This window comes from Brassica napus, chromosome C7, assembly GCF_020379485.1.
Source record: "Brassica napus cultivar Da-Ae chromosome C7, Da-Ae, whole genome shotgun sequence".
NCBI classification, from domain to species: domain Eukaryota; kingdom Viridiplantae; phylum Streptophyta; class Magnoliopsida; order Brassicales; family Brassicaceae; genus Brassica; species Brassica napus.
The window spans coordinates 38,675,755-38,691,055 of NC_063450.1; the positions used below are offsets into that span (position 1 = coordinate 38,675,755).

Genomic DNA, 15,301 nt, shown 5'->3' on the forward strand with positions numbered 1-15,301 from the left:
TATCCGAGATTTTGTACTCGAGGATATGCATTCACAACTCAGAAGAGGAGACGTTCGAGTACGACTTATGATGCTGGCGTTTGTTCTGCATCAAGAGATGATGTATACTATGGACACATACATGAGATTTTGGAAATCAAGTATTTGGGCATGGTTGGATTGCGTTGTACTGTTTTCTATTGTGATTGGCACGACAACACCCCAGATCGAGGTGTGAGAACATATGCATTTGGTGTTACATCAGTAAATTCGAGGCGAAAGCTGCAATATTATGATCCTTTCATTTTTGCTTCCCAGGCCGATCAGGTAATTAAATGTTAATTATTCAGAATGATTCATCATCATGTGTATTAATTTATAATTTTTCTAAATGTTACAGGTTTGTTATATCAAGTACCCCCGGGTAAGGAACAGAGATGATCCATGGGTTACTGTTACAAGACTCAACCCGAGAGGCCGAGTTCAGGGAAGTTCTGAGCTGGAAGACCCACTACAACCAAGCACATCCGGCAACTGTAGTGCAGCAGAAGATTTAGCTGGAGTTGGCCTTGTAGTCGATTTAACCGACTTTGGAGAGGAAGCCGTCGTTCACGTAGAGGATGAACCAGTGATTGGAGAGTTTCACCAAGATCCAGATTCAGATTCATCTGGTGATGATGACTCGGAAACAGACTACCATTGAACTTATTTATTTTTTTTTTTTTTAAGAAATACCGAGGAAATTCCGAGGAACACTTGATATAACCTCTTTCCTCGGATAATAGTTATTTGGTTTATCTAGCAAGGCAAAGCTGAATACGAATTAAAAGCTACTCAAAACACAACCAAATAAAACGAAGAAACCATGTAAAAGAAATACGAACTCATAATTAAGAAACCTAAAAAAAAACTCAGTTCAAAATTAACAGAAAATAAGACCATAAAACGTTAGAATAGAAAAGAAAATAAAATAGCCGGTGATAGCTCCTACTCCTCGTCTCCTGCTCCAGATGTTCCTGCATCGTTGGGTCTCTTGGACCTCTTTCTTACCCTGTGTGTACCACTCGAACCCGAACCAGAGCTGGATGGAGAGTTGTCCCGATGAACTACATCATCCTTTTGGCAACGACACGGCCTGATACGTGAAATGGCAGCCCAGATCTTGTGTAGCATGTCGTTGTTTGTCTTTATGCTCTGATCTCTCCAATGTTGTTGCTGGCGCGAAGTGGCGTTCGGTGGAAGCTCTTGCAGCTTGTACTGGCTGGAGTCTGATGGGAGTAGCTGATGGGTTGTGAATCATCTGGAATGGCTTGTGCAGCCTCATCTTGTCCTTCTTCATCAACCACGCCCTTGCCTTTGGTCTGGTATTTTGGCGTGAAGAAGGATGGCTTGTCTACTAGTGCGGTAGCAGGGGGTAGGAACTCAACTGCAGCCTCTGAAAGTAGAGCAGTCAGGCCGGTATGAGGCAGGTGGCAGTAGAGTGTTTTCTTCGCTCGGTCCTGGAATACGTAGACGTAAGGACCATCCCGATGGATCCTCGAGTGGGGACCAGCTATGAACTCCTTACTTACTAGAGAAATGACATCCAGGTAGTTCCAAGCAATGTTGTTCGATCTGTCCAGTGCTACCTGCTGGTTCTCGCAGTCTACACCCACATGTCTAAGGATCCGAGTAATCACTGCACCAAATCCACATGCATTGCTCTTGGATTTGGTTACTTTCCCCTTGTATCCTGCTAAGTTTGCGGCCAGCACCGCTCCCATGTTGAAGGCAGTAGCAGGTGGGAATGTAGAGTTTCCAAATGCCGGTAGCAAATGCCTCACACCTTGGTACAGGAGGCACAACTCCCATTGCGTGACTGATGCGGCTGTGGTTGTCCCGTATAGCAATGAGCCAATGAGGCGTGTGGCATATCTCAGTACTGGGCTCCGGATAAGTGACTCCTTTGCCTGAGAACATCTATAAACCCCTGTGCCAATCGTTTCCCAGAAGTTCAACAGCTCTGAAGTCCAATAAAGACCCGATGTCCTCTCCCCTGCACTCAATCCAAATAGTCCGCAGAGGTCTGTGAAAGATACCTCATAGTATACTTTCTGCACTACGAATGCCAGAAAACCTTCCTGATGGCTATCATCGGGACGGGTGACGTATGCGGATGCTATGAACTGGCGTACCAACTCCGGATAAGTGGGTTCGTTGAGGTTGCATAGTTGGCCTAGACCCATGTTCTGGAACAGTCCTTCAATGTCTGCTTTGATTCCCAATATTGTCATCGTCTCAGGACATGCTAGTTGTGTAGCCGGAACGGCTACCTTCTTCATGTTGTTGTAGTGGGTGGTATCAGACTTATCCCACTTCTTTGGCCTTTGCTTCTCCAGCTGAGACGAACCCTCTTCTTGTGTGTTTTTCTTTGCTGATGTTTTCGTGCGCTTCATTCTCTACAAAATAGAATCATTGCTCTCAACATGGTTATAATCAATTAAGAACTCAAAGCAACATGAAAATGAAAAGCGAAATCGAGTTGTGATAAAAAAAAACCAAATTGAAAAAAATTCTCAATCCCTAAATCATCTCAAATCATGTTCCAAACTCGTTGATCACAGACAATTGTGTTCTATTCCATGTTTAAACATCTGTTTCATGCATATTTGATCAAGGAATCAACACGGAAATAAGAAATTCACAAAACCCAAAAAATTGCTCAAGAACACGATTTCAGAATGTGGAGATTCGCGGAGTATACCTGTCTTAGGGTGAAGACGAGTGTAGGAATCAGGTAGAGCTCGAAAAATCAAGTGGAATAGAGCCCAAAATTGTTCAAATCGGATGATTATAGAGAGAGAAAGGGGGGCGAATTATAGGGGAAATCGGAGGGGATGAGAGTTCTAAGGTTTAGATCCAAAAAGGTCGGGTTTTGCCTTATAATTCTGTTTTCCGAACACGCATCGATCGATGCGTTTTTGTTCTATAACGCATCGATCGATCACATTCTTACGACCCGGGCCATCTTGGTAATCGATCGATGCGTTTTTGTTCTATAACGCATCGATCGATGCGTTTTTAAAAAAAACATACAAGATTTTCCGAGGAAATTCCGAGGAACAATTCAGATTGTCGATCGATCGATGGGATACTCTCATCGATCGATCACAATCTTACGGCCCGGGCCATCTTAGTAATCGATCGATTTGTTTTTGTTCAAAAACGCATCGATCGATGCGTTTTTAAAAAAACATACAAGATTTTCCAAGGGCATTCCGAGGAACAATTCAGATTCTCGATCGATCGATGGGATACTCTCATCGATCGATCACAATCTTACGGCCCGGTCCATCTTAGTAATCGATCGATTTGTTTTTGTTCAAAAACGCATCGATCGATGCGTTTTTAAAAAAAAAATTACGTTTTGAAACCCCAAACACTAGTTCGTCGGAATTTCCTCGGAATATTCCGAGGAAATTCCGAGGAAGAAGAGGGTTTCCTTGGAGTTCCCTCGGAATAATCCGAGGAAATTCCGAGGAAATAGGGTTTTTAAACCGAAAACAACGTTTTGCCGTTTGAATAACACCTATATAACCCTTATTAAGTGTCTTACGTTCATTATGAAGTCAAAAATTTGTTCCTTACCGTATAATTAACACTTTTCCGATTGTATGAACGAAATCTCGCAACATAAGAGAAACACTTATACCTTTTAATGAACGGTAAAGGGAATACTTTCAATTAGTTTTGAAATTTGTTATTTCATGGTTTATGCTCATGTATACAAAGAATCCTCAATGGTATGCATTACAATTGTATAAGAAATGAAATACGGCAAAAAAATTGATGTTTTGAAACCCCAAACACTAGTTCCTCGGTATTTCCTCGGAATATTCCGAGGAAATTCCGACGGATATTTTACTATCTGTCGGAATTTCCTCGGAATATTTTCATTTTACCGGGCAAATATTTCGCGAAAATTGAAATTAGAATTCCGACGGAATTCCGACGGATAATGTCCGTCGGACCCTAGGTTTTATAACCACGAGCCCCTTCTTCTTCCCCATTTCTCTCTTCTTCCTCTGCGCGACTCCTCTCTTTCTCTCCGGCGATTTCCCCCTGAAATCCGACGATATCTCCGGCGATCTCCCTCTTCTCTTACACAAATCATGTAAGGACCCTATCCCACTCTCTTAGGTTCTATTTGTTAGGTTTTTGTGTAGTTTTGATAGATTTTTGTTAGGGTGATTGGTTAGGATTGTGATTTGGTTGTATAATAGGTTTAGAATTGTGATTTGGTTGAATAATTTGTTTTGTTGAATTGATTTAGAATTTTTTTATAATTTTTTTATTTTTTGTATTTATAAAATCAATTTTTGTATATAAAATCGATTTTTGTATTTTACAAAACGATTTTTCTATATAAATTCGATTTTTTGGATTTTACAAAAAAAAATTTCTATATAAATTCGATTTTTTGGATTTTACAAAACATTTTAAATATCTATAAAACTTTTTTTGTGATTAAATACTATTATTTGGGATTTAAAAATATTTTTCATATATATATATATATATTATTAAAACTATTTTTTTGTAATTATTAAACAATTTTTATTTATTAAACCTATTTTTTGTTTATTAGAACTATTTTTATATATTTATTAAAAAAATTTAATATATATAAATCTTTTTCTGTGATTAAATTATTTGGGATTTTTTTTTAATAAAAAAAATTAATTTATATATTTCTGTATTTATTAAATATATTTTTTTAATTTACAGGTCTCATGATGATCAAACCCGGCCTCGACAGCGTCGTGGTCGTGGTGGTACGGGGAGCCAGTCTCGGGATTCCAGCCATTTTCAGGATTCCCCTTCGCCCCACAGCTCCAACCATACATCTCCCTCTGCTGCACCCGCTCATGCTCCTCTCGCTCCCGCTGCTGCATCCGCTCCTGTTCCTCCGGGTCCTCCGGGAGTGATGAGGGTTGCGGAGTTGGTTCAACAGCCCGGTCGTGACCATCTTCCGTATCTCACTCCGTATCCACATGGACGGGGTCAAACATGGTAATTAAACATTTTTTTTTCTTTAAATTTGGATTCATTATTAACCGTTTGTTCTTTTAATAAGGTTCAACCGATCCGGGAACGGGATCAGCGCATGGATCAACCGTATGATGTACTCGGCCCTCGACAGTGGACATCCGACTTTCACTCACTTCCCAACCGACAAGCAGGTTCTGTGGTTTCGTCAGTTTGCGGTAAGTATTCTAATTTTTTACTTATATTTTTAATCTTTAATATAAATTTTCTACTAATTGTGTTTTTTTTTCAGCAAGAGTTCAACTGGAATTCCGATGAGACGCTCTTTATCTATCACCACTTCGTCCATAAAGTAATGGACAACTATGGGAAGCAGATCCACGAGTGGAAGAAGAAGTGGGAAATCAATAAGGTTCGATTTAATTTATTAAACAATTTTTTAATTTATTAAACTATTTTTTAATTTATTAAACTTTTTTTTTTTTAATTAAAAGGTCCCAAAGTCGATGAACGACACGGTCTGGAAGGAGTTGTGTGCGCATTGGGATAAGGAGGAGACGAAAGAAACTTCTTCCACCAACTCCACCAACCGCAGGAGCGACCGTAAAGGGAAGGGCATCTACAAGCATAACTTGGGTGCTCAATCTATTGCCACTCTCGGAGATCGCATGGTAAGTTCAACCGCTTTTTCTTCAATTATTTGAGTTTCAGAATTTAAATTTATTGTGCATTTCTTCTAATTTCTAATGTTTCTTTAATTTTATGTTTTTTTTCAAGGCGGAAGAAAATGATGGCGAGCCGGTTGATGATCTCGCCCTAATGAGGAGGGCGTATACCAACAAGAAGACCGGCCAGATTGATGACGGTCTTGTGAGGGACGTGGTCGACCTGGTCCAAACTCAGGTGGTAGACGAAGTGTCTCAGCTTCAAACCGAGGATGACGCTTCGACGGCTTCGACCAACTTGTCCCGGTTTCGAATCAACGAAATCGTTGAATCCGTAAGTTCTTTTTTTTTAAAGTTCAATTCATTTATTTCTTGGTTTAAATTTGTAAATTTGGCTATTTTCTATTCAGTCGGTTCCAAAGAAGAAGGGACGTTTGGTCGGTTTGGGTCGTCGCACCCGGTCGGTTCCTCCTTCTTCTGCACCACCGCCCTTTGTTGATCCAGAAGTACTTACGGCTCAGTTGAAGGACAAAGATGATCGTATATCTTTGTTGGAGACCAAGATGACGGCTCAACAGGCGGGCTATGAGGCACAGAGGAGGCTGAACCAGCAAATGATGGAGATGATGCAGAGGATGTACCCGAACGAGGTGTTCCCGGACGTGCCAGACCCGTAGTTTTTTTTTCCCCCAATCTCGGAATGTTTTATTTTTATTTGTAAAACTTTGAATATTAATTAATATGATTTCAATTTTACTTTTAATTTCATATTTTCGAATTTAAATTTCAGAAATTTTATTTTTTCAAAAAAATAAATATTTTTTACATTCCGAGGAAATTAATTATATTTTTCACTAGATCGATCGATGCGTTTTTGAACAAAAACGCATCGATCGATCCGTTTTTTTAAAAAAATATAGCGAGGGACATTTCCCTCGGAATTTTCCGAGGGACAGCTCCCTCGGAAAATTCCGAGGAACGGATCCCTCGGAATATACCGAGGGAACAGTTCCTCGGAATAAACCGAGGAAAAAGTCCGTCGGTATACTCCTATCGATCGATGTATATATGTCCAAACACGCATCGATCGATGAACTTCCGAGGAATTATCCCGACGAAGTTCTCCCTCGGTATATTCCGAGGACTTTTCCGACAAACAAGGGATCCTCGGAATTTCCTCGGAAATTTATTTCCTCGGAATTCCGTCGGAAAATTCCGAGGGATTTCCGAGGAAAAAAGAAATTCCGAGGAATTATTTCCGGCGACGTGTTTCGTCGGAATTTCGTCGAAATAACGATATTCCGACGAAATTTCGACGATTTTTTCCCTCAGAATCCTTGATGTTTTCTTGTAGTGCAACATTGGAGAGATCAGAGCATAAAGACAAACAACGACATGCTACACAAGATATGGGCTGCCATTTCACGTATCAGGCCGTGTCGTTGCCAAAAGGATGATGTAGTTCATCGGGACAACTCTCCATCCAGCTCTGGTTCGGGTTCGAGTGGTACACACAGGGTAAGAAAGAGGTCCAAGAGACCCAACGATGCAGGAACATCTGGAGCAGGAGACGAGGAGTAGGAGCTATCACCGGCCAGTATTGCCATTTGATTTCCGACCGCGCTATTTTATTTTCTTTTCTATTTTAACGTTTTATGGTCTTATTTTCTGTTAATTTTGAACTTAGTTTTTTTTTTCTTAATTATGAGTTCGTATTTCTTTTACATGGTTTCTTCGTTTTATTTGGTTGTGTTTTGAGTAGTTTTTAATTCGTATTCAGCTTTGCCTTGCTAGATAAACCAAATAACTAATATCCGAGGAAAGAGGTTATATCAAGTGTTCCTCGGAATTTCCTCGGTATTTCTTAAAAAAAAAAAAAAAAATCAATGGTAGTCTGTTTCTGAGTCATCATCACCAGATGAATCTGAATCTGGATCTTGGTGAAACTCTCCAATCACTGGTTCATCCTCTACGTGAACGACGGCTTCCTCTCCAAAGTAGGTTAAATCGACAACAACGCCAACTCCAGCTAAATCTTCTGCTGCACTTAAGTTGCCGGATGTGCTTGGTTGTAGTGGGTCTTCCAGCTCATAACTTCCCTGAACTCGGCCTCTCGGGTTGAGTCTTGTAACCCATGGATCATCTCTGTTCCTTACCCGGGGGTACTTGATATAACAAACCTGTAACATTTAGAAAAATTATAAATTAATACACATGATGATGAATCATTCTGAATAATTAACATTTAATTACCTGATCGGCCTGAGAAGCAAGAATGAAAGGATCATAATATTGCAGCTTTCGTCTCGAATTTACTGATGTAACACCAAATGCATCTGTTCTCACACCTCGATCTGGAGTGTTGTCGTGCCAATCACAATAGAAAACAGTACAGCGCAATCCAACCATGCCCAAATACTTGATTTCCAAAATCTCATGTATGTGTCCGTAGTATACATCATCTCCTGATGCAGAACAAACGCCAACATCATAAGTCGTACTCGAACGTCTCCTCTTCTGAGTTGTGAATGCATATCCTCGAGTACAAAATTTCGGATATGACTTCACAACAAAGTTTGGTCCAACGACCATCTCACGTATCCAATCGTCAAATGTTTCACCTCTGGCCAAACCAGCAGACACCTATTAATAGCACATATATATATGTTATATCAATAAATGTGAATTAGTATAAATATGTGATAAAATATATTTTAATTTGTTTAAAGCACTCGCATAAGTAAACATCCATCCAGTAAATTCTCTCTGCTTCATTTCTTCTAGTTCGTCTTCTGTGGCGTATCTATACTCGAACCGCTTTTCTGCCATGAAAATCCTGTATATGATGACAATAATGTAATTAATTAAGATTTAAATTCCAACTTGTTAAAATAAAAATTTGTAAGCTCATTTATTTACCTCTCATATTGTAGAACGTCTTCGCAGTTGGTGAGCAAATATGTTTGCAAATGACTGCGCTCCTGCTCAGTAAGTCGACGGTCCTTTGGTTTTCCGCTAAGTCGTCCAACGTCTGTGAAAATGTCTGGAACCGTAACATGATATGTTGCCCGTTCGCCTCTATCATCATGCCGAGCAGGTCTTCTGTTTTTGGTCTGAACTTCTGCTGGAAAGTAGTACTCGGCAAAGTTTGAAGTTTCTTCATTGATCATCTGTGCGACTATAAAACCTTTCACCCTACTTAAATTTTTCACCATCTTCTTCAAATGGAACATATACCGCTCATACAGATACATCCATCTATACTGCACAGGACCACCAAGTTCCAATTCTCTTGCCAGGTGAATAACAAGATGCTCCATAACATCAAAAAATGAGGGAGGAAATATCTTCTCAAGGTTGCACTGAATCACGGCTAAGTTAGTCTTCAAATATTCAATACCTTCAAGAGTCACTGATCTCGTGCATAAATCGCGGAAGAAACCACTTATCCCTGCAATTGCTTCATGAACATTTCGTGGTAATAGTTCCTTGAAGGCGAACGGAAGGAGGCGCTGCATCATTACATGGCAATCGTGGCTTTTCAAGCCAGTAAACTTTCCTTCCTTTTTGTCGATACAGTTACGCAAATTTGATGCGTAACCGTCTGGAAATTCCACATCGTTTGAAATCCAATCAAAGAACGCATCTTTTCCCGCTGCATCAAGTCGGTATATGGGAAAAGGAGCCCTACCATTCTCATCAACATGAAGTTCTGAACGAGCACATATATCGACTAAATCCAGTCTTGACTTCAAATTATCCTTTGTTTTACCTTGAACATTAAGGATCGTGTTCATGAGATTGTCAAAAAAGTTCTTCTCAATATGCATGACATCTAAATTATGCCTTAGCAGATGATCCTCCCAGTATGGCAGATCCCAGAAAATACTTTTTTTGTGCCAGTTATGTAGTTCTCCAACAGCATCTACCGGAAAACGCTCATGTCCACCGACGTCTGGCGTCCTTTCTGCACCAAAATCTCTTAGTTGTATCTTCAAATCTTTCCCACAAATTTCCGGAGGTGGACTGTCAAACACCCTCTTGTTCTTCGTAAACAAATTCCTACTCCTACGATATGGATGATCAGGTGGTAGGAATCTCCTGTGACAGTCAAACCAACACGTTTTCCTTCCGTGTTTTAGTTGGAAAGCATCAGTGTTATCTTGACAATATGGACATGATAGCCTTCAATGCGTTGTCCATCCAGACAACATACCATATGTTGGAAAATCACTTATTGTCCACATTAGTACTGCCCGCATTTGAAAGTTTTCTTTACACGAAACATAGTATGTTTCATCACCTTGAGCCCATAGTTGTTGCAACTCATATATTAGTGGCTGAAGAAACACATCAAGTGATCTCTTAGGATGCTCTGGTCCGGGAACGAGAATCGAGAGAAACAAAAACTCTCGTCGCAAGCACAAGTTTGGGGGTAGGTTGTATGGTGTAAGAATGACGGGCCATAGAGAATACTGTCTTCCACTCTTGCCAAACGGACTGAAACCATCAGTACATAATCCAAGGTAGACATTTCTTCTCTCATACGCAAAGTCGGGATACTTTGATTGGAAATGCTTCCACGCTTTTGCATCTGAAGGATGTCTGATCTCACCATCTGTTGAGTGCTCCGCATGCCATCTCATTGGTTGCGCTGTGCGTTCAGACAGATACAACCTCTGCAACCTTTCCGTCAAAGGTAAATACCACATCCTTTTATATGGCACTGGAACTCTTCCACTCGTATCTTTATAACGAGGCTTTCCACAAAATTTGCATGTAACCCGTTGTTCATCCGCCCTCCAATAAATCATGCAGTTGTCGCTGCATACATCTATTACCTGATATGATAAACCAAGACCAGCTACGAGTTTCTGAACCTCGTAGTATGAACCAGGAGCTACATTATCCTCGGGTAGAATACCTTTTACAAAATCAGCAATCGCATCCACACAGTCTTCAGCCAAATTATAATCTGTTTTAATGCCCATCAATCTTGTAGCAGATGATAAAGCTGAATGACCATCTTTGCAACCTTTGTACAATGGTTGCTTTCCAGCATCCAACATATCATAAAATCTCCTAGCTTCTGCATTGGGTAAATCTTCCCCTCTAAAATGATCATTTACCATCTGCTCAGTACCTACACCATAATCTACATCCGTTCTAATTGGTTCTTCTAATCTAACCGCTGGCTGAGGTTCGCTAGTACTACCATGTTCATAATCAGTTTCCCCATGATGATACCAAATTTTGTAACTTCGTGTAAACCCACTCAAATATAGATGAGTCCAAACATCCCACTCTTTAATAACCTTTCTATTTTTACAATTAGAGCAAGGACATCTTAACATACCTGTTTTTTCTTCCGGTTGTCGGTGAACTAACCCCATGAATTCGGTTATACCTCGTTGGTATTCTTCCGTAAGCAATCTCGTGTTCGGATCCAAATGAGGTCGATCGATCCAAGAACGAAAATAATTTTAAGAAGACATATTTTTTATGAATCAAATTCGTGTGTAAATAGAGTAAGAGGGAGGATGAAGATATGGAGTGAATGAAGAGGAAGAGGAGTGCTTGTATTTATAGTTTAAATCCTGCCGACAGACCGAGAAAATTCCGACGAAATTCCGAGGGAAAAGGCTAGTTCGTCGGAATTTCCTCGGAATTTTGTAAAATCCCCCAACGGCTCTCCAACGGCTATAATATTTCCTCGGAATTCATCGGTTTTTTCCGAGGAACCCATTTTTCCTCGGAATTTCCTCGGAATATTCCGACGGATTGATATTTCCTCGGAATTCCGTCGGTATATTCCGAGGAAATTCCGAGGAAACCCAATTTTGTGTTTCCTCGGAATTTCCTCGGAAATTCCTCGGGATATTCCGAGGATTTCATTTTCCGTCGGAATGTCCGTCAGAATACCGCTGTTTTCCTGTAGTGTATCAGGATCAAGCCCAATAGCCCATACGTTCACATGAAGATGTGTCTTGGGCTGTATTGTGTAGCCGTTGATCTGAAACTCAGATATTACTTCTCTTGGAAGCAGAAGAGGTACTACAGGATGTAGCCTCCATGTTTCTTTAATCACCATTTTCATGTAGGGTAGCTGGTCTATGCTATCGAAGGTGATACTTCCTTTGTGCTTGACATGGCTTCTGATTTCGGATTGAACTTTCTTCATCACTCTTGGGTTCCTCGCCAGTTCTGCCATTGTCCACATCATGCTAATTGCAGATGTATCGATCCCACCCAGAAGAACATTCTGTTAACAGAATCATGAAGAACATGTCAGAATCTCATATCTTATTTTAGAGTCTACATGCACTTATAATAAAAACAATTTTTTAAATAAATTTGGTCGCTTATTTTTATCTAAATTGTTTCTTAAATTTTTCACAGGCGAATGTCTCAACTTCCTATGTCCAGGACAGACCTTGAGTATTCTAACAAGTATTTTTCAAATCTTTCATTAATTACCATCAAGATTGCTTTGATATGGTTTCTTGTGAGCTTGTCATTGCCAAGAACAGCTTCTTCTTTCGATAACCTCAAAAGCATGCCCACAAAATCTTCACTCCCCTCTTTCTTTTCTTGTCTATGTGTATTAATCATTTGTTCATAGAAGGCATCGAGATCTCTCACAACTTCTTCTCTCCGTCCTTGTAAACCTGTTAACCAGTCGTACGGGAAAAAATTTGAGGCAGAGAAACTTCCCAATATCTCAAGTGCCTCACGGATTAACTTGTTGAAATTATCATTGTTGAGCACAGTCCTTGGAAAACCACACCAAATGATGCCCTGCATACAACACTTACAGTAAAAGCAAGTAACTTGTCGCCCAAGTTAACTGGATTATTCTGAGAAGCTGCGTTGGCGAGGGGATCCATCAGATTCTTGACCTCCTCTTCCTCGATGGGTTGAATCGAGTTAACTTGTCTATTACTGAGAAGTTGCTGAACCGCGAGCTTTCTTACTTCTTTCCAGTACTCGTTATAAGGAGAGGAAGCAATGTCCCTATAGTCGTAAGAGAGTTTCCCTGAACCTGAAGAAATCATTGGTAATTTTAAAACAGAGAAAAATGGAAACTTTTATACGGGGTTATTGGAACATGAATTTCTGTGGAATTTGATGATTTTAATAGTTGAGAGAATTTTACAAGTTAACTAGATTTAACACATTTTATCAAATACTTTTTTACATAGATTTTCATTACTTGTGTATAGCTATTGATTGTTATTAACTTTTAAAGTAAGAAATTAATGGTGGTAGAAAAAAATGGAAAAAAAATCATTTCAACTAAGATAATTCTTAAACAACTTTTAAAAAAGTTTTTGTCACAAAAAAAATCTCAAGAAATAAAATGGCCAAAAAATTTAATTTCTACTTCTTACTTTATAGATATATAAATAATAATAAATAAAAAAATATTTTTTATATAATTTCGAAATATATGTTTTAAATTTGAATTTTTGTAAAAAAAATTTGAATTATTATTTTTGAAATGTTTTTTTTTTTAATTCGAAAGTGCTTTTTAAAACTATTTTTACAATTTTTATTTTAAATTTTATTTTTTTTTCTATTTTTTTAATTGTGAATTGTATTATATTAAAGCTGTGATTTGTATATTATTTTATTCTTCAATTTGAGTTTTTGTATGTGAGTGTATTTTATTACATTGATTTCAAAAATCTTATGGGTATAGATGATATTCTCAAAGTTGAGTACTATGAGTAAAAACAAAAAAAATTTACATCCCAATAACAATAGATTTTAATTTAACTAGGGCCGGCGTCCGCGCTGTGCGCGGATTACATGTTTAATAAAAATCAGGTGAATTAAAATTGTGTGTTTTTCGGTTTCTGAAAGGATAAGTTAAGTTTGGTTTTTTTTATACAGGGGAGAAGTTCGAAGCGGTGTTTTTTTTTTAAAAAAAAAACAACTGTAAGAATGAATAATAAATAGTTTTGAGGAATTCGATACTTGAATGAGAAAATAATCTTTGTGTGTGACAATTTAATTGATGTAGGAAGTTGTAACGTAAATGTTTTAAAAGTAGTCTTGTGGCGTTTGCTATGAGGCTTAGGATAGCAGTTTATTCCTCTTTTGGAAGCGTTGAATGATATCAATTTCGTTGTTAAAGTAGAAGCGCGTTCTAGGTGTTGCTGTGAGTGATAGTTTTCCTGAAAAAGGTGAAATATTTGTTAGCATTTAGTTTTTTGTAAAGTTTATGTTTAGTTTATTACCTTCATGTATCCGTGGAATGATACTTGTGATGATTACGACATGGTTTTTCCTTGTTGATATGCGATGTAATTCCCTGAAATTAGACGCCTCCTTGTCCCATAAAGTTAGACGTACCAATTTTGATCTACAAATAATTATTGTATTAGATTTTGTTTAGTTGTAAACCAATTATTACTTAATAAAAAGTTTGTACCTGTCTAAACGCAATCCAATGATGATTTTTGAATATGTGTAGTGGTTATATAAATCACTACCTTGGATGAGGCAAATGCGGCCAACAACATCTGTAGGAATAATTTGGTTGTTTTTAAAAAAATTAGGATTTATTTTTATGTGAGAGAGTTTTTGTTTTTTTTTTTACCTGGTAGGAAGTTGGTTTCACTTGCTAAGCTGATCAACTGGGTGTAGCGTTGGGGCCGGAATATGTATGAAGGGATCGGTGGAATGTTTTCTTGAATCAGTGTAATAGTTGTTGTTTCTTTGATATTGATTATGTATGGTTGATCAGTAAGCCTGTAACGTTGGTTATTGGGGAGGAGATTAAAATATCTAATGTGATAAATTTTCCCTTCCTCGAAGCGTTGGTACATTGTGTCAGACGTAGAAATAGGCACCTTCCCCTCCATTTTTTGTTCTTGTTTAGTGGTTAGAAGCAATCATTTGAAATATAGTTGGAATAATTAAAAATAGGAATTTTAGACAAACCTGGATGTCAAGACAGATGAAAGTTGTTCCTAGGAAAACATCTTTATTTTTGTGATTTGTGATGGGCCAGACCCTAAGGATCCTAACGATTATTGGATGAGGTCTGAGGGTGTTGCCCCAGTTGCTTTGATCTTGTGCTGCCTGTGCTACATAGATAAGGATGAGAATTATTTTGTTTTGCGCCATTTTTTTTAAATTTTTTTTGAAGTGAACATAGTTAGGGTGTGTTTTTTTTTTTTAAGTATTGTCATGGTTTTTTTAAAATTTTAAGTATGCCGGGCCATAATTATAGGTGGTAGTAGTAAATTAGTTGGGTGGGTTTGATAGTAGAATTTAGTTATTTTTAGTAATTTACAGGGGATGTGTGTGAAATGAGGAGGTTTTGTTATCTTGGACGTACTTTTTTAAGATTAAAAGGAACTTAGGCGGTTCGCACATTGTTATAGAAAACAGTTGAAATAAAAAATTGTCTGAAATAATAGAAAATGCAAAAGATAATAGTTCGACAGTTGAAATAAGTAATTCTCCGGAGGAAATAGTAATTAGTAGGTAACGAAAAAGAAATGAAATAAGATAAGCCGTAGACGATGGCTTGTAGGGTTATTGTGAATGGTCTTGTAGAGCGGCCACTTTCTATTGCGGACGGACCTATAGATAAAAACAATTTTGTTAGCACAGGT

At 38.4% G+C, this 15,301-nt stretch overlaps 1 pseudogene; it reads right to left on the reverse strand.

The window, feature by feature from the left end:
• The window catches only part of LOC106408143, a 37,483-nt pseudogene that overhangs the window by 9,648 nt on the left and 12,534 nt on the right, over nt 1–15,301 (reverse strand).